The sequence below is a fragment of the Dasypus novemcinctus genome, chromosome 12 (genome assembly GCF_030445035.2).
Source record: "Dasypus novemcinctus isolate mDasNov1 chromosome 12, mDasNov1.1.hap2, whole genome shotgun sequence".
NCBI lineage: Eukaryota > Metazoa > Chordata > Mammalia > Cingulata > Dasypodidae > Dasypus > Dasypus novemcinctus.
Genome location: NC_080684.1, coordinates 61690706 through 61711589, shown reverse-complemented (window position 1 = coordinate 61711589; position 20884 = coordinate 61690706). Strand labels below are relative to the sequence as shown.

Genomic DNA, 20884 nt, shown 5'->3' with positions numbered 1-20884 from the left:
ATATTCTTACGAATAAATAAAACAATCCACACACATACAAAAAAAGGATTCTTATGGATTTGACAACCAGTTTGAATTTTACAAAGTAAGTTAAGCTACAAAACCTAAAGACTGACCATTTTCTCTTTTTAGACCCTTGTTTCAGAGGAGTCTGCCATGTAGGGGCAAGAATTAATTTTATGGGTCACACACTCTCCGTAATTGTCCTACTAGAACTAATGTTGCTTTTTGTTGCTCTCACCCTGTGCCTGAGGGAATCACAACATTCTGTCTTTTCATGGTTCAAAGGACATTTCTTTGTCCCCTAACTCTCATTTAAGTGCATGTTTACATTAATATTTGGCATATTAAGTTGACAATGTCTAACTTGTTTGCACGAAAAGTTTGGATAATAAAATAGAAATATTCACTTATTAAAAAATAGGGAATCTTTAGCCCAAATGATTTAACTTAGTTGCCCCAATAAATTATCCTCTTGAGAGTTAGGCTGCTATAAGAATCTTCCAAAAGCAGAGGATGGAATCTTAAGGAAGTGGTGCTTTTTAGATACACCAAATGATAAAAGACAGACTTGTTATTTAGAAAATTTTGTAAAACTAGAAGATTCAAATGCGAAAATAATAATGAATTGCACAAATTATTCACATAATATCTCCTGTTATTCTATAGATTGTTATTTTGGAATTTTGGGAAACTTTTGCATAAAGTAAATTAATACACGTTCCTGTCCTTGACATTCTTAATTAACATGATATATTGTATTTTAAATTTCAAAATATTTAAGATTCACATTAAATAAGAAACAAAATAAACAGTCTGAAATGCTTTGTGCAGTCCCAAGAAATATAAATATGTAGGAAAAAGTTGAGATCCAAAATTAATCTACTTTATGTTTTTATTTTTCTATTAATTACATGTTAATAGTTTTAAAATGTCTTGCTATCAACTGTTTCCTTGCTCTCATGTTATAGAGCAATGGTTCTTAAACTTTAGAGTGCATTAGAATCATTTGAAATACATAGTTAAAAATGATAATTCTGGGGCCAAACCACAAAGATTCTGGTATAAGTGTGTCTGGCATGAAACCCAGGAGTATATATTTCTGTAGGATGGCTTCAGCCCATGTTTTGAGATGTTCCTCAAAATAATTGTAGAGGATGAAATTGTTCCTAAAAGGCATCAAAGTAGAAGAGAACAAAATAGAAATTTTTGGAAGAGTAGTAGAATTATCATACGCCATACTGTGGCAATGATTTCTTAGGAAACTGAAGTGCTTTGATTCTGGCTATCTGCATTTTCAGAACCATTTGCTTTAACAACCCAAGTAAAGAAATTATGATATTTTGAAAAATATTAAAACAATAACAACTGAGGTTCTACATTGCAGTCATACTGTGATAGAGAGAGGAGAAACTTCTCATATTTAAATAGTTCAGTCCCAAAAGATGAAGAACTTGCTTACCACAAGCCTACTGGACAGATTTGTTTAAATAAGTAAGTGAATTTACAGGAGTGTATAGTTGGTTTATTTTTATCATTTTTAGTATTGGTGACCCATTCTGGCTGACTTCCTCAGAAAAAAACTTATGATTCAAGTAGTCAAATGAAGTCTTCAAGACCTGGTCTTGCACTGTAGCATTATTTCTCTGAATGCAATGAGAGTAAATTGGAAGGTAGTTTTTTCAAAATCAAAATTTCCAGTAACATGGGATTCCAAAAAGAGATCCATGAGATAATTCAATCACCCCCATTTGCTTCACAGAACTATGTTTATGCCTAGTGAGAAAGGACTTAGATCAAAGAAGCAATTTGATTGGTTAATGACTAGTCTAAGAATGATAATTGAATTTTATGGAATTCATTAGTTAAGACATTCAAGCAGATACTTTACAACTCCAGTTATGTACTCTAATATATGTAATGGTCACATTGTGATATATGTACGGAGCTGTTGAATTAGGAATATATGAACAAAGACATAGCATAGCACAAAGAAATATTAGCCTGAGACAAATTCTGCTCTCCATTTCCATCCCCCACCGAACACTCTTGCTAAAATATCATCAGTACACCAGGGCACAAAAGCACAGAGGCAGATGCTATGGCATATTCTGTGAGAATGCAAGGCTGCTCAAGATCATCTACAGATAATGAGCCATGACAACTTTGGATTTGATGAAGTACAAAATGAGAGTATAGGCAAGCAAAAGTGTCATACAAGTGGCCAGCAACTCACCAGCTAGACTGACCAGCACTTCAAAAATATCAACACTAAGAATAGTTTCAAAGGATGTGGAAAAACACCAATATTTCCTTTAATATCATAAAAACATTTTTAAAGGTAAGAGATATATGTCTTTGATATTCTGCACAAATCCTTTTTTTCATGGCACAAGATATAGATGGAGAAAGATCATTGATTATTCAAAAAAAGAAAAATCTATCAAAAATTTGTTCCAATACCTTAATCAGACAGTTCCAGAGCAATTTCCAGGCATGAAGCAATTGCGGAGTGAACAGTCTTCTTTTTGGTGTCCAGATGTCTGTCGTACAAGCTCTTGCCTTCTTGTTTTTCTGTTTTCCCCTGGAGAAGAGAAAATAATAGAAAAATCCATGAAAATGCTGGCCTGCAATTCTGCACTCACCTTTGCTATTGACTAGGTATAGACTTCTGCTTATGCAGTCCATTCACTCCTTGCAACCTTCTCTAGCTTCCTCAGTTCCTATTTGTGTTAGGTGCTCCAGGCTGAGAACCAATAGGTGTGAATCATGCTGACATTAAAAAAAATCCGGAAGAATAAACGTTTTGAAAAAGCAACCTTTTCATATTTCTTTTGACATCTCCTGTTCAATGGCATTGGTCTATAGAAGAGAAATAGCATGTGCCTCCACAGAAGGTACCCAGTGGAATTACCAACAGCAGGGAATTATCTCTAAGCAATTCACACTTTGTTTTGCTAACAAGGCTCCTTGTTAGGATACTGGAGTGCTATCCTTCTCTGGCAATGTTCCCCCACCTTTGTAGAATTATTGAAAAGCTAACTGAGTCTATTTTGATTTGTGAATCTCTTTGTAAGCAACAGCAGCTGCAGCAGTGCTAATAAAAAGGAAAGACATTGCTATTTACCTAGGAAGGACATTGAAATACTGCTCATACAAAAGCATATGAGTTGTAGAGAAGATCTGTCAAATATTTTAATACTTTCCTTTCCATTCTTGCTTCCTTCCCCCTTTCCTCCACTTCTCCCTATCCTTGCTTCTTTTTTCCTCCCTCCCTCTTTTATCTTCCATTCTTTTCTTTCCATTTTCTTTAATGTACTCCCTATTCCATTTGCCTATTCTTTGTTAAAGAGCTGATAGATAGAACTTTTTTTGTCTCTCTCATATTTCCACAAATCAACCTACTATTTTATCTTTGGTTTTTAAGCTGTGATTTTAGAATGTGAAACCTTGAGAAACTGAGTAAGGAGAGTAGTATAATTTTTTCAAAAACAAACACGGGGAAAGAGAACTTGAGTTATCAGCTAAATCTTGTAGTACCAATTAGGAATAGAGAGGCTGCAGATTTCAGTGGCTCTGATACTAATCAGTCCATTCTACTCTCCTTACAGTTTGGTTTTCAATTCTCTGGAGAAGGCTAACATGGCAACACCCTGTTATTTGAAGATTCAAGTTTTCCTATAAGATAAATGAATGCACAATTCCCTGCCGCTTTCATTATATTCTGAACAGAATTTTATAGTTCCTCTCCAGTTATTAAGCAGTCTTATTTGCCAACTAATGGACCAGAATTATTCTGGCACAAATTCACATAAGAAAACCTTCTGAGGATTTACTAGATGAAGGAAAACCTTAGTCCTTCATTTAAAGGATAGATGCTGCATTAAAGAGGTTTATTCCAAGTGGCTCTGAGCTCCATTTCTGCCTGGGTAAGATAGAAAAAAGAGATAATTGACTCCAGCTCAGGCTGTTTCAATTATAAGAATTACAAGTTGCTTATTTAAAATATATGATTAATTGAGTATATTATGGGCCTTTTTTTTTTTTTTTTGGCCAGGTCTTGGGGATAAAAAATAGAATACATAGTTTCTTGCCTCCGAAAAACCCAGGCAGACAGATATGAAAATAAAATAGTATCATAATTTGGTGCCACAATGGAGATTTAGGACATGGTAGGTATTGAAGAAAGAGTCTAATTTCTCACTTCAAAACAAGTAGAAAACACCATCAACATTGTGTGTGTGTGTGCACGTGTGTGTTTACATACTTCATAATGTTAGGCATGAAGTGATCAAACAATAAAGTCCTGGGCTTTTGTTCCTTGGATTATTTAATGGTTTACAGAATTGTGGCTTTTCACAACTGGATCCTTTTTCAACACTGATTCCAAGTGTAAAGTGGCTTGTCCCACAGAAAGGGCTTAAAACCTTTCTTTCATGGCCACAGGCCCCAGAATTTATCTGGTTCCTCAGAAAGAACAGCCACCACAGTCAGATTCTACATGTTAGAGGGAATACATGCATTAGTAATACACATCCATTCTGTAAATCAAGTAGCAAAGATTAAAAACCATCAGTCATTGAAACTGAATCTACACGCAAGCAGTAGACTTCCAGCAGAGTATGGGGCAGGAACACTAGGTAATGCAGGTTAAAATATACAGATTAAACTAGAATTATTTGCTCAGTCACATTGTTTAAAGGATATTACCAACTTGCTTTAGAACTGAATTTGCCATGTGTTGCATAAAACTACATATGTAAACTGAAGACAGTCTAAAGGGATAGATGGATGAAAGCGCTTAACTTATTATGATTTAAATTACAGTAAGTTCCAAAAATGCAAGATAATATACGCTAGGAAAGTACAAGCACTTGTACCCACAATTGGTTTCCCTGAAGAAATCATATTTATAGTGAATGCTGAGAGATAAGCAGGAATTAGCTGGATTTGGAGATGAGGATGGGGAAAGCAGGGAGATTCAAAGGTGGAAAAAACCTGTGTGTGAGGTCTATTTCCTTAGAGTATAGTGAGAATGGAAAAGTGTGGAGGGTGACGAGGCTGGAGGAAGGCACAGGCCAGACTCTGCTCAGGGGTTTAGATGGGGGAACCTTGGGAAGCTACTGAAGCTAATTCATTTAGCAGCTCTGAATAGTGGGTTGGGCTGGGGGGTGGCGGTGAGGAGAGGTGGGAGGGAATATTTATCATGATTTTCAAGAATGTTTCATACCTCTTCTGAGGAATGAAATCTATCATACTGATTCAAAAAAGCTAATTTCCTGGCCCCCTTATGTTTAGAAGGTTGATGTGTTTTCCGTATTTGTAAGTCATGCTTTATTTTTCTTCATAGTACTTATCGTTATGAACATACATGTTTGTTTGTTGGCTCTTTATCTCCTCCTGTCTCTGCCATCACCTCTTGGAAAATTTATAAGAGCTGGAGGATTTCAATTTGATTAACATCTAGGGCTTAAAACATCATTTTGCATAGGAGAGTGTGAACTGAACATATATAAGTTGAATGAATAAATGAATGATTTTGAAAATTGTATACAAGGTGTGAGAAATCATTTAATGTTAAACTTCCCTAAAAGCTACTTTTATGAAGGTCATCTTTGCACGGTAAAGTAGAGAATATTAGATGAATAGAATGAGTTACAAATATTTTGTCATTAAAAATAAAGTCTTTAGAGGTGTAGCTTATGGAAAATGTATGAATAAAATGAGTTTGGGTAAAGCAAATGCATGTAAAATAAAAGCTGAAGTGGTTAACTTGAAAGTAACATACATTTGTCCTAAGGTATTTCTCTTAGATGTTAGGCTGTCATTATAGATTCAGGATCAATCACTTTTAGCAGATTCTCTTGATGTTTTCATAAAACCCTGATTCTTTTAGATATTTTCAATTTAGAGATAGTTACAGAGACTGGACTCTCTGACATCTGTTATTTGTTAGAGGAATTTATAGGAATATGCTATTAACCAGAGGCAGGTCTTTTAAATTTTGAAACATTAACAGTTATTCTATTTTTATGACAGGAATTCATAAAAACTAATAGTAAAAAAATCTAGTCAATTAGGAATTTTAATAGAATTTGATTTCACAGAATGAGATGCTTCTAATTTATCTACTCTTTTCTCCCAATGGATTATATAAACATTGCTTTAATATGCCAAATAGCATAAATAATCTAGAGGAATGTACTTAGATATGCTTTTCTAAGAAAAACTGTCAAAGTTTATTTGCTTATGATCCCATTAATTTTGACTTATGTCTATTTTTTCAATAGTTTCCATAATTTTTAAAAGGCTAATTTGAGTATTACTTTAACGTGGAAAATTAACTTTATATTTGTCAATGTAGGTTAAAAGATTCAGTGGGCCTTGGCAAAGAGCATAAATGACTAGTTAAGGATATATTACCTCAGCTTTTGACCTTATGAATTATAGAAATGATCCCCGAAAGTATAGTCTTAGCTTTTGACCTTATATATAAACAAATCACAGACCAAATACCAGAAAATTACCAAAAAAATAAAAATGTAAGAAACAATTACATTTGAATATTCCTTGGGTCAAGATGCTCTATAGGACACTTAAGAAGAATCTTGGTGGCAATGGGCAAAACACATCAGGAAGGGAGAGAGGCAGAGCTAGACTTTTCCCTGTACTATTCAAAAAAGTTTTCCCCATTAAAGAAATAACTTAGGAAAAAATGTTCACAAATTGTGTTAGAAACAAATACAAAGATCATATAGTTCTGGGTTTTGTTAACTATTTGTGGGGAGTATCACTTCATGAAATCTGCTACCCCCTTGAAATATTATGCAAAATTGTAGGCATTTTTGTATTTGTGCATTTTTTTCTCCAGATTCTCAAAGGAGTTAATAATTCCCCACCTTGAAAAAAACGTTCAGAAATGGAAGTTCACTTGTCCAAAGTCTCAGTTAGTTAGTAGTATAACTGAAACAATAATTCCTGTCTTTTGATACCAATCCAGAGCCCTTTTCAACAAATCCAGAGCCCTTTTCAACATAGACTATATATTACCTTTGCTGTAATACATGATCTAAGTGAAATCAATATAGCGCTTTTCTTCCCTCTGGAAATAAAGTTAAAATAGCATAAAATACATAGGAAAATAAGCTTTTGCTTTATTATCAAATTTAGGACTTGCTTTTTTTTTTAATGCAAAATGTTAGGGGAAAATCCTCTACTCTCTTAGTCAATGTGAGAAGACACAAGAACTTTGTTTTCTTTGTGAATCTATCAGAAAAAGTGGGTTTGAAAAGCTTAGCTCTCTTGTCCGATTTAATCCATGAAACAGTGCATCGCTTTCATCTTTTTTATTTCCAAAATCTCCACATAGAATACACTGTGAATTTTAACAGCCTACTTTTGTTCAGCTGATTGCTTTCAGTTTTTCTATTCCTTTGTTAGTGAGGACAAATGAATGTATTTTTTTCTTTTGTAAATTTATTTTCAAGTTTGAATTTAAATTATTCAGAAGAGGTTTAGACTTTTTCATGAGATAAATTAGCTAGCAAGAGAATTTAGTCTAGAGTTTTGCTAAACCTAGCCATCATGAGGGAGGGACTTATTATGTACGTGATCTACTGACCAAAGGAGACCAGAACATCATTAACAGATATCCAATGGAAACAGTAATAACAATAGTTGACTATCATGGAAATTGAGATAAACTCTGATCCACAGTGCTGGTAAAATCTTTGGGAGAACAGATTTGGTAAAAGAATACAAGTATGGAAAAACTCTCTCTTTCTGCATTTTAGGAGAATAAAGTCAGTAATTTCATGCCAGTGTTTGAGTCAGCCCAATCCTCAATTTAGCAATAATTCTTGGACTGAATAAGCCAAGAAATTAAAAGCTTACTTTGCACAGAGAATTGTTGCTCTAATTCCAGTAAAGTTTTGTGGTTTTTTTTTTTTTTTTTTTTTGCTTAGTTTTCAGTAGCTTTATCTTGGTATACTTGACACACAATAAACCACACAAATTTAAAATATATACTTTGATTAGTTTTGACATATTTTGCAACCATGAAAACAAGATACTGACCATATCCTTCACTCCTGAAAGTCTCCCAGTAAAGGCTTTTTGACATGTGTGAATTGGAGAAAGGAAAGAGAAAGAGCAATAATTTGTTGGCAAGGTTGGAAATCTAGAGATACATAAGGTTAGAGCTAGAACTTTGACATGTTCTTAGGTTTTTTTTATTGCTTATTTCAAAAGATATCTTATGAATACATTTTCAGAAAAAGGATAATTTATTAATGTTCATGCAATTTAATAAATTTTTAATGTTTTTAAACAATAGTTATATTGTTATGATTATATATAACTACTATCATTGTGGTCAGTTCAACTTTAAAATCAATGAATGGAATTTTGTATGAAAAAAATTTTAAGTGTATTTACAGTACAGAGTGGTATTTACAGTAAGGGATGAATTAATCTTTTAAAACCCATAAGGTTTTTGGCTGTTATTGGGTTCTGTCTTAAGACAGCTTGAGTTAAATCCAGGCTCCTGCACTTCCCAGCTACAATCTTCAGTTTCCTCATCTAAAAAAATATATGGGCATGATAATAGTATTTTTCCAAGAGCACTGATGAATTAATCCACTTAAAGCATGTAGTACAAAGTAAGCCAATTACTGATCGTTTTATTGTTAGTGCTACTATTGTTGACATAATTTTTCATCTTTAAATAGGGTTAGCAAAAATTTATGTTTGAAATTACTACACTCTAGAATTTCCCACTCTTAAAACTTAAAGGACATATAATTATGGTTCATTGAGGTGTACCTCACTGTACTGTTATTTATATTTTTTGTATGTGTCTTAACTCCTTATCTTCCTTAAGTCTCTTGAAGGCAAGAACTGTTTTATTCATTCATTCCTTCCTGGTTTTCTTTCTCCCACACTCTCCTGTTCCCTCTTTTTAAAGAACACATATTTATTGAGTGTATTTATCATGGCAGACACTTTTGTAGGTCTGGAGTTATAGAGGCAAATGAGACAAATAAAGTTATTGCCTTCATGTTGATTATATTTGTGTAAAATTCATTTCAAATTATGCTGCACTCAATAGCAATGCTGATGTGAGAGTGCCAAATATAAAATAAAGACCATGAAAAATATGCATAGTAAATACTTTATAAAATGTATTTGTAATGTAGGAAATAAAAAAAGATTTAAACTTTCTTAAAAAATGGCAACAACACATGAAAACTTAGCTATAATAAAAAAGACAGAGTATACTGATATTGATTGAATAACTACATCTTATATCATGTAAATAAATTCAAGATCTTTATCATGTAAAAAAGCATAAAGACAGGTTACAAATTTTTATAGTTAAGCCCCCATAAACCATTTTTATAATTTACAGAAAATGCTGTATATTTTGATGGGAAAAACATATTTGAATGAAGAAATAATTGAAGCAAATTATAATAATTATTTTAAGTTTATATTATTGTTCAACTTTGAACAAAATCTTTAATATGTCCTACATTTTTACATCACTGGGTCAGAAGAACACAGATATTAGAAAATCCAGACATAGCAAGTACAATGCAATAGAATAAGAGATTCTATATTGAAATAGCTTGTTTATGTAAGGTTAACTACAAACTTTAACTCTAAAATTCATTAATTACTTATTTTTTAAGGTATTTTCTTAATACCTTAAGTGTCCCATTAGTGGGACCATATATTTTCAAAATTCTAATCAAGTTTATTTCTTCCAGAATCAACATCTTGTTAACCATATGGGGACTTCATCCAGCTTCACACAGGATGCCAGATCTGTCTTCCTCCAACAAAGATAGAATAGCAGGACTTTACACCTCGTCAGGTAGGGCCTACTGCACCTAACCAGCAGGAAGAATGATCATCTCTCTTCAGCATACCTTTAAGATTAAAGGTGTAAACTCTCTGAGGGGGTAATAAAGTAGTCTAGCAAGATAGGGAATCAATAGATGGATCTGGAACCTGGCAGAGAATCCACGTGGACATCAGTTACCCTCAAAAAGGCTGCTGGAAGACCCCCACTCCCAAGATCCGGCCATCCAGAACAAAGACTTCCTCTGGAAACCAGGAGAAGCCCCGGATATTCCCCAAGGACTTAGTCATTGGGCCCTCATAAGGGATTGATGGGTGGGGTAATCAATCAAAACAGCAAACAGCTGGAACTCTTCCCCTGCTATTAGTGAAGGGGTGGAGTAATTAGCAGTTCAAAAAGGCAGGCACAGAGCTTAAGTGTGTTCTTGCTCTTCCACTCTCTTGTCTCTGGACCTGTTCCTGCCCTCTGTGCACTGCTCTCGCATATTTCCTCTGCCGCACAAATAAACCTGGGCATTTATAATCTATAATGGGGAATTGTAGCTTGTATATTAGCCCTCTTTCTCACTTTTCATCCCCTTCCTCTCTACCTGGGACCCCTGATCTGTTATTTTTTTCTCATTTCTCATCCCTCCCTACCTGAATAAATTACTAGCCTAACTCACCCGATGTGCTCTTGAAATTAGTCTCTGCAACATAGTCAAAGAACTTAGATAAAATCCAGTAACATATTTGGTTTGAGGGTATGATTTTGGCAGTAGCATATAGTAAAAGACCAGAGTCTGAAACTCAATCAAGAAGTTAAATTTAATAACCATTTACCTGTTTTATTAAATGAGATGCAAAAGCACATAATTTATTCCAAAGATTAATGCTACTCAAGAATCATTAACATCTTGACTCCATCAATTATTTTGGGGAAAAAGAAGTCTACAATATTCATATTTAGTCCCTACAATCATTCAGAAAGCATTGTGAACTAAGAAGAGCCATTGAAAATATGAAGTTAGAAATTGTATAAAAGTTTAAAACCAAGCCCAATTAATGATGGAGCTATTTATTCATGATACACAGATAAAATCTTAGAAAAAGTAAGACTGAAAAAAATCAAGCTACTTTCATTATTTCATTATTATATATTCTTAAAAATAGATACATATACATGAGTGAAATATAATTACTTAGCAAACTCTTGGACTTTAGGCATGCAAAGTAAGAAAATGTGTTTAATTATCTAAAATGACTATTTTAGTACATATCTATTTCAATCAGAAGCCTTGTACTCAATACAGTGTCATGTACAGATAATCTGCACCTCTTGGTTGAGAATCTTGAGCAATTAAGATGTTTTTGATCTGCAAACCTCAGGTTCCTAGTGAATTTTTAAGTTTAGTGATAGTGGATCACTTACCAAGTTCTAACTATCTTATGAGAAAGATACTGCTGTTATCCCCATTTATAGATCAGAAAGTTCAGAACAGAGTGATTACATAACTTGCCACATTAGTATTGAGAGGCTGAGCAGAGATTTGAGTCCTGCTATCAGACTTTGAGGCCCATGCTCTTAGACATAACTCTTTGCTGTATTTCTTAATGTATGGCTAAAATGGGGCGGGGTGGGGGGGGCAGTCTCACACCTTGTTTTTACAATACCGCTAAGGGAACAGAGGGCATTTTTAGGGCATTGTAATTGTTCTGTATGATAGTGGAGTGACAGATACTAGTCATTACATATTTTGTCAAAACCTATTAAATTATATGGTACAAAATGTAAGCCATAATGCAAACTACAGACCATAGTAGCAATGCTTCAATATTTAGTCATCAGTTGTAACAAATGCACCACACTAATGTAAGATGTTAATAATATGGGAAGAAAATGTGGTGGGGGAGGGAGTGGGGTATATGGGAAGCCTATATATATATATATTTTTATATATCTCCCCCCCTCATGGCTTTTTGCATGCTGTCTGCTCTCTGTGTCCATCCACTGTGTGTTCTTCTCTGTCAGTATTTATTTATTTTCCCTCCCCCTTTGTGACTTGCTTGCTGTCTGCTCTCTGTGTCCATTTGCTCTGCACTCTTCTGTGTTTTTTGCTTGTTTCCCTTTTTTGTTGTGTCACCTTGCTGAGTCAACTCTCCACAGCATACAGGCGAGCCTGCCTTCACAAGGAGGCCCTCGGACTCGAACCCAGGGTCTCCCATATCGTAGACAGGAGCCCAACTGATTGAGCCACAGCTGCTTCCTTATTTTTTATGTAACTTTTCTGTAATCTAAAACTTCTTTGAAAATAAAGTATAAAAAATGGTAACTAAAAAAAAGATAATACATGATCATAAAATGATGCTAGGATACTAACAACTTGTTTTTAAACTCAAAATGCCTTAAACTAAAATCAAATTCCTGAATCTTGTTTCTTCTCTTTCTCATTTGATCACAGGTTCATTAACTTATTCATTTAACTAGGTTTATTGGAGGTTGATCATGTGCTAATCAAATGACAAATGACAGTTACTTTAATCATGAATACTAAAGCTTTAAATCTTAGAGTAATCTTTGCTTCCTTTCCTCTTTTTCCAAGTATATACAAAATACTTTCAAGGAGTGGATATAGTTCAAGTGGTTGAGCACCTGCTTCCTATGTATGAGGTCCCAGGTTTGATCCCCAGGACCTCCTAAAAACAAAACAAACAAAAACCCCAACTCAGGTGAGTCTGTGTAGCTCAGTGGTTGAATGCCAGCCCCAGTACCTCAAAGAAACAAACAAGCAAGTGAACAAAAAAACCTGAAAATTAAGTTATTTCTTTTTAATGTCTCTTATAGTTATTTGTCTTTTTCTATACATTCCCATCATTAATGCGTTGATTTAGATATTTATTACCTCTAGATTGTTGGAACAACTTCCAGAGTAATCTTCTACCTTCAATACATCCTACACACCTATATCAGATTAGTTTTCCTAAAAGACTTGAGAAGACAATTCCCATTATTAGCAGAGAAGGTAATAGTAGAAAGAAAAAAAACAGACTCTGAGTTTGGGACTATCCCTTAAAAGTTGTCTTCCAAAGGCATTATTCATGATGTAGCCAGTGAAAATGCAATACCATAAATGCAAAATTGAAGAATTGTGTCATTCCCAGATTAAAATATTTAATTGCTCACTTTGCTCTGAGGTTAAAGTCTGAAATCCTTGTGCTTACAAGCTTCATATCCTGCACCCTACTGACTTCTCCAAACTCGTCTTGTCATTCTGCTCTCACTCCATATGTTCCAGTCTATGCCAAACCCCTGGAATAAGTTTTCCCCACCCTCCAATCCTCACTTGACTCATTCCTAGTCCAATTCCTTGCTATGACCCACAAGGCTCTTCCTGACTTCATCTACCACTATCTGTCCTGCTCAATCTGCTCTAGCCACATTGGCCATTCCCCCAGCCCATCAAGCATTACTGCTCCCTTTTCTCCTCATGATCTTCCCTTGGATATTTTCATGGCTCATTCTGTTGGTTCATTCTGGTCTCTGTTAATCTTTGTTGAAAGCCTTCCATCACAACTGTAACACTTTTCCCACTCCTCACATTTATTTTCTTTGTGGCACTCACTTATCACTATCTGGCAATACAGAATATGTTTATTTGCTCATTTGTTTGTTTTCTCTCTCCCATGCTACAAAGAATAACGGCAGGGATTTTTGTCTTGTGTCTTTGATACCAGCACCTTGGGCATCTCTGGCCCTATATGGACACTCTACAAACATTTAGTAAGTGAACAGGTTCTTTACATCATAGCTTAGATGCTATATCTGCTAAAGTAGCCCATATCTGCCTGGTTCCACAAAAGTCTGGATGATGTGCTGGCCTAATTGTTACCATATACCCTGCACCATCCCAGGCACAGAGTAGAGAAGTGCTCAGCCATCATTTATTAACTTAATGAATACAGTGAAGATCATTTTACATCTACTTTCTTTTCAGAACTCAGAGTAAATTAAGACATCATATGATGTTACTCTTTTTAAATATGGTGTAAATACACAGAGAATATTTTGAGACCCACAGATAAACTTTTCAGTGAAATGGTATAGAATACATACCATTATTTTTTTTCCTGTTTCCTTAGGCATTGCCATCAAATATTTCTTCTTTATATCATAGAGATTTCTAAGTTTCTTTGTGTGTGTGTGGGCATGGGGTAGCTATGGATTCTTATGATAATCTGGTGACCCTTCCAAAATAATTCACATACACTCAATATTTGATTTCTGCTTTCAGAATTTCAGGGGGTCACAAAGTCCTTGTAGCCACAAAAAGACTCCTAGTCCATAGACCTCCAGTTAAGAATCCTGCTTTATTATTTCTGTTTTTTACCAGTTTACAAATATGTTCAGTTTTTCCATGCTAAGCCAAAATATCAAGTGTACATTGCCTACCCTTTTAACCACATAATCATTCCTGTCCTTGTTACTGTGAAACTTTCATAGTAAACTCTTCTGCATTTCCTTCCATACATCTATTAAATCTTTAGCAATCTCATTTCTTACCATTGCATCAACCTTTCTCAATGTCTTCGTTCATTTTTTTTTTTTCCTGGCTACTCTTTTTTTTTTTTATCAAATCTTTTCTTGATATCCCATGATCTTATCCTCAGCTCTCTTCTGCTTCTATATTCTTCTGTGTACTCCAGTGGTTTAAAATATTCCTGCTATGTAGATTACTCCTATCACTACTTTGTGCTGACCTCTTTCCAATACTCTAGACCCAAATTTCCAACTGATGTTTATCTACTCATTGATGTCCTGCTGGTATATTAAACCCCAAAACTCAAAAGCAATGTTGCACATTTCCTCTGTAGCTTTTTTCCTTATTTTGTATTTCCTAGCTCAGTATCAGATATGAAACTTGCATTCATCTTTGTCTCCTTCTCATTTCCCCTTCTACATCTGATTCAATATCACATATTAATTATTTCCCAGAAATGTCCCTGGCATTTTCTACCTTCTATTCTATAAGTCCACTGGATAATTCAGGCCCTTATCATGTTATTTCCTATATGTGCTTTAGCTTCATAACTCATGTCTTGCCTTTAATATCCTGCCACTTCAATCCAAGCTCCACATTGCCTGCCCTCTAGCCTTGCTCTTTACAGTACCAGAGCACTTTGTATCACTGTTAAAGTACTTACTTTATCCTTCCAAATATTGCATTTGATTGCATACATGTCTCCTTTTGCCATCAAATTAATTCCTCAAGGGCAGAAATGATATCTTAGTTTTCTTCATATCCTCCACAGTGTCACCTCACTCACAGTATGTACTTAATATATATTTGTTAAATTGAACATAAAACGTGTAAGAAAATATAGTTCTGAAAATATGTATTCATTGTGCTGGGCTAGTTGAGATGCCATTCTCTATTCTGATGCAAGAAAATAAAACTACATCTTAGTTCCTAGAAATTTATGTTAATATTTTATTTTGGCATTTAGCTTTTGAACAATGAATTGTTCAGTAACATACTGGAAGAACTAAAGAAGGCTTAGACACAGATATTGACTTAATATATATATGCAATTCAGAAACCAATAATAATTTCAAAGTTGTTTCAATAATCATATGCAAAGAACTGCTTTTATGAGCATATTTTTTGTAATAAATATTTTAAAATATATTAACATTTTGTGTGTGTTTATATACGTGAAACGAATATAGAAGGAATAAGTGCTTCTTTCAACATCGTATCAAAAAGTAATAATGTGGGATTAATTCGTGTACCTGCGTTTTTTAATCCTATTTCTGGGTTCATGCTAAGATTCTGTAAATAAATAAATAGTGACTTACCTTGTTAACAGATACTTATTCTAACTTATCTGGTGCAATAATGTGACAGGAATGTTTGACATACATCTTGTGAAAAGCTATAACTGTGTTGTGAAAGGAAACTACTCTCTAGATTGCAAGTCAAAAGAAATTGGCAAGATGGCATATTAGAAAGGTTGAGCATCCTAATTGGACAAATTTAGAATCAAATTGTAACTTTAACACCTGTTAGCTCAGGAATCTTAATAAAATTGTTTCAACTCTCCGGGTTTTTTCACCTGTAAAATTGTGGTAATGGTACTGCCTCAGAGTTAACGAGGACAGAATGAGGTGAAGGATGACAAATGGATGGTTAAACTACATGAAGTTAGAAGCACTTGTTCAGTGCTCAACAAATGTTGGTCCCTTTCCACTACCCTGTCTTCCAACAAAACAGGAAATACACATAGTTGAAAAATGTGAACTCTGAATTATTAGATTTTTTCATTATATTCATTTAGTCAAGAATATATGTAGATGATCTACTAGGTTCCAGGTAATGAGGTATCCTGAGTATGAAGTGTAGCATGGTGGTTAAGGGGCCTGGAGAGCAATCTTGGTTGAAGCGTCAGTTCCATGACTTACTAGCTTTGTGTACCTTGTAGCTAAACCCCAGGAAGCCTCACAGTCTCATCTGTAGAAACCTTTACAAGGTTGTTTCCTGTAAAGAAGAGCTAAAGTAACATTCAATTACTAAGTAATTACTTTTTAAAAGTGATATGTATTATTGGAAATCAGTCTATTTGGGAAGAATTGGCTACTTGGGAAGAAGTGACTTTGGGTCTGAATTAGAAAATCATGTAGCAAGTACAAATCAGTTATGTACAAAGTGCTGAGGGAGCAATGGCAGTAAACAATTAAACTTGACGGGTAAGAGTTGATATCTGAGTTTAGCTACGAATGATTAGTAGAGGTTGGCCAGGCAAAGTAGGGAAGGGAATTTAGAGGTAATATAAATATATGCTTGGAGACAAGGAGTGGCAGTTATGGTGGTGGAGGTTGGGAGAAGAAGAGAGATACATCAGTATCCCAGTTTTTAAGGTCCTAATACATGCAGGAGTTTGGTCTTTATGCTCTAGAAGAAAGGTAACCAAACTATGACCCACAAGCCAACCCAGCCTGCTTTGGTGAAAAAATTTATTAAAACATATTCATTTATATATTATCTATGGCTACTCAACAGTATATTGAGTAGTTGCATAACATATTTACCCCTGCTCTAGAATCTAGCTAACTGCCTGTCAAAATTTTTCTTTTTTTAGTAGAAAACTTTTAATTTATGAAAGTCTCAGGGGAATCTTTATATATGAAGTTTCTCTCTGTGCTATTATATGAACTACATTTTCTTTTTATCCTTCCTTCCCCTTAAGCTCTGATGACTGCTGAGGAATCCTGGTGGAGCTCTAAATGCCACCAATTTTAAATGTATTGCTGTAAATGGTGAGAAAACCTAAAATATTTAAATCCACATTGTTGCATGTTCCTGGATCTGATTGAGAACTGGAGTAGATGGTAGTATGGAGAAAAGGTTGTGGAAATACAGGAGGGGTATGAGTGAAAGTAGTAGTGGTAGGGATGGATGGTAGGGATGCATTTAATGGATATTTAAACAGTCACACCTGTAGGAATTGATGACAGACTGTATGTGAGGAAAGGGGGACAGAGAAGTCTGAAAAGTGGCTGAGTCTTTAGCTTGGGAGAAGGGATTAAAAGGGTGTTTTAATGCTAGATGTGATTTTGAGGGAGAAACATGTACTTAATTTGGATTTAAGTATCTTGTGTTTGAAATGCCAGTACACCAACCAAGCAGAAATATCTAGTAGGAAGTAAGTTAAAATTAGAAAGTTATTAGCTATGTGCTCCAGGAAAGCTGGGAGGTGTTTTGCTTACTCAGTAATATATCCTCCAGTGCTCATTATATATGTTTAAATAGTGATAATAATATTAATAATAAAGAAAACCTAACAGCACACTCTTTATATGCAATGCTCTCAGTGTTTTGCCTGTAGTAGTTCAATTAACCTTTGTAACAATAATACAGGACAGATACTATATTTTCCAAATTTTCAGATGAGAACACTGAATCATCTGCTAAAGGACATGCCCAAGTTCACATAACCAGTAAGTGAAGCTGGCATTTGCACCCAAGCATTTTGACTTCAAAGTCCACATTTTCTAATTTGCAAAATAAAGAATCCACCATCTCTAATTTGCAAAATAAAGGAGTAAAGGATAGATTTGGAAACTGAGGATAGAAAACTGAAAATCTCCACATACAGGTGAAAACAAGCTGAGTTTTACAGAGACTATACTTTCCATTCTTTTTGCTACCCTAAGGGCAGAGGAAAACCCATCAGCTTCTGGGACGCAAATATTTTTCAGGGCAACTTTTCTTTTCACAGTTTCTTACTCTATCTACCAAGAGTGTTAGGAGAGGATACTGCGGCAGGTACACATGATTAATATTGTAAAGCCAGAATATATTTTTTTCTATTAAGATTTTTTTTATTTTATTATCTGTGTCTGGCTATAGTTTCAAAACATCTTCTTTAGAAGGTGAACAATAAAACTTTTTAATGCTGTGTTCAGCATATGTAGTTTTACAACTGTGACTATTCAATATAGCATGTGCAGTTATTTCACTTTTGGTGAGTTAAATTTTGGGACATTATCTAAAAACCTTCCAAAAATCTAAGGAGGAAATGTATCCCCCCCCTCCCACTTATTAATATGCTCCTAATTCTGAAAAGAAAATGGTAGCAGATAAAGGACTTCTTTTCTCTATTAACCTGCTAAGAATCTTTTAAACATCCAGATATATGAATAGGAATATAAAGAAAGGAAGTTTTATCTTGAGGTGGGTCTTTTTTTCTAATATGAAATTAATTCAAACAGTGGGAAAACAACTAATGAAAGAAGTTTCAAATTGTCCTTTACTACAGAGCCGTTGAGAAAATATACAATTAATTATTCATTCATTTATATATTCATCCTAAATATGTTTATGGGAGTTGACCATGTGCCAAAAATTATAATTAATTTTAATTAATTATAATTAAAATTTAGCTGAGTGAGGCCTGGAGGGAACAGTATTCCAGGGAAATGGTTCCATATGTGCAAAGACTTGGAAGTGATTGAACATGTGACCCGCACAGCTGAAGCACAGAAAGCAAAGGGAATGGGGACCCTAAGGCTGGGAAGGTAAGAGGATTCAGATCCCCGAGGCTCTTGTATGCCATAGAAAGGATTCTGAACTTTCCCCTTATGCTTTAGAAAGCCGTTAAAGAGCTTTAAGAGCGGGTGGGGGGTTGGGGCAGCAATTGACATGATCAGAGTTGAATTTTTAAAATCTCACATTGGCTGTAGTTTGCTGAATAGATTTCAGGAAAACAGTGAAGGAGTTACGTTGCTGAAGTATCTATTTCCAATCCCAATTAACCAAATTCTTTGTTCCTATAAGTCATATTATTTTTAAAAATTTGAATGGTGACTTACTTTTAGAACATCCTATAATGATTAGCCATGACAGCACACACAGGCCACACATATACATCCCTACACACACATATGTGTGTGAGTGTGTGTGTGTGTATATATACACATATAAATACACATCACCTTCTTCCAATTCCCTTTACAAAGTTGACACACTTGGATTATGTACATAAGTCAAACTTTGAGCAAGTTTTCTAACAGTATTGCTCAGTTTTTCTTGATCAGTTAGAGAACACTCAGGGTAGGTTTGTATGGAGAAAAGGAAAGGTAACTGACCCTTTGAGTAATTATAATATTGATTAAAATACCACAAAAGAAGGCTGTTGGGTACTTACTGCGTGTCAGGCAGTGTTCTAAATGCTTTGCCTGTACTGCCTTATTTAATCTGTGTACTAATCCTATGAAGTAGTATCTATGTATGTATGATTTACAACCCCAAGCTTATTGAGATAATTTTCTCAGTTAGCTAAGTGACCCAACATTTACATAGATATCCTTAAAAATACAATCCAGAAGTTTGGAGTAAGCAAAAAAACAAAACAAAAACAAAAACAAATGAATACCCATTAAAACAAATACAAACAGAAAAGGGAAAACAAAACAACAGAAACCACAATCCAATACTTCTTTCTAAATTCTCAATACACTTTTATTACGGAGAATTACATGATGGTAAAAAATATTATAGGACTGTTGCTATATTATATTTAGTCTCTGATAAGTTCTGAGTAACGTATGAGTGAAAAGGTTTTACTGTATCAATTTGCTGAGGGATGGCATCAGGGAGTTTGTAAATGATCATGTCCATTTACCAAAATAACGTATCAAGCAGAACAGTAAGGGATGTGGTATTTAACGATTATTTCAGTTCTATTATACACCAAGTACCTTTTGGAAGGATGGTTATTTTATCACATACAGGTGCCCTTCTGTCTAAATAGTTAAGTTGCCATTAGCAATGCCTGCCATTAAGCAAAGGCGGCTGTAATTCTCTTGCCACTTCACTCATTTGCCGTATTGCTTGTGATCAAGGGAAGGGTAGACTATTACAGGAGATGATATCCCCTCTGGCCCTTGCCTTTCCAGCAAAGAAATGGTTACACCTGAAGGCTGTCCACTTGGTTGGCATTGACTTGCTCATAAAAATCTTAAATCATTGGAATTTATGAGAATAAGAACTGCTTGAAGCTTGAAATAAACTTAAAATGACAACAAAAACAACAAAAGAAATCAAATTATCCCACACAATGGGCATTTCAAGTACATAAACGTACTACTTAAGAGAAGTTGAGGGAAGCAGACTTGGCCCAGTGGTTAGGGCGACCGTCTACCACATGGGAGGTCCGCGGTTCAAACCCCGGGCCTCCTTGACCCGTGTGGAGCTGGCCCATGCGCAGTGCTGATGCGCGCAAGGAGTACCCTGCCACGCAGGGGTGTCCCCCACACAGGGGAGCCCCACACGCAAGGAGTGCGCCCCTCAAGGAGAGCCGCCCTGCGCTAACGAAAGTTCAGTCTGCCCAGGAATGGCGCAGCACACACGGAGAGCTGACACCACAAGATGATGCAACAAAAAGAAACACAGATTCCCGTGCTGCTGACGACGACAGAAGCGGACAAAGAAAAACACGCAGCAAATAGACACAGAGAAGAGACAACTGGGGCGGGGGAATA

At 35.0% G+C, this 20884-nt stretch overlaps 1 protein-coding gene across 7 annotated transcripts in view; it reads right to left on the bottom strand.

The window, feature by feature from the left end:
• The window catches only part of SYT1 (synaptotagmin 1), a 611949-nt gene that overhangs the window by 488014 nt on the left and 103051 nt on the right, over nt 1-20884 (bottom strand). For all 7 annotated transcript variants that reach the window (XM_058308469.1, XM_058308473.1, XM_058308470.1 and 4 more), the window contains exon 2: nt 2464-2584. The gene's annotated coding sequence lies outside the window, so the exon portion shown is untranslated. The remainder of the gene's footprint in view (nt 1-2463; nt 2585-20884) is intronic.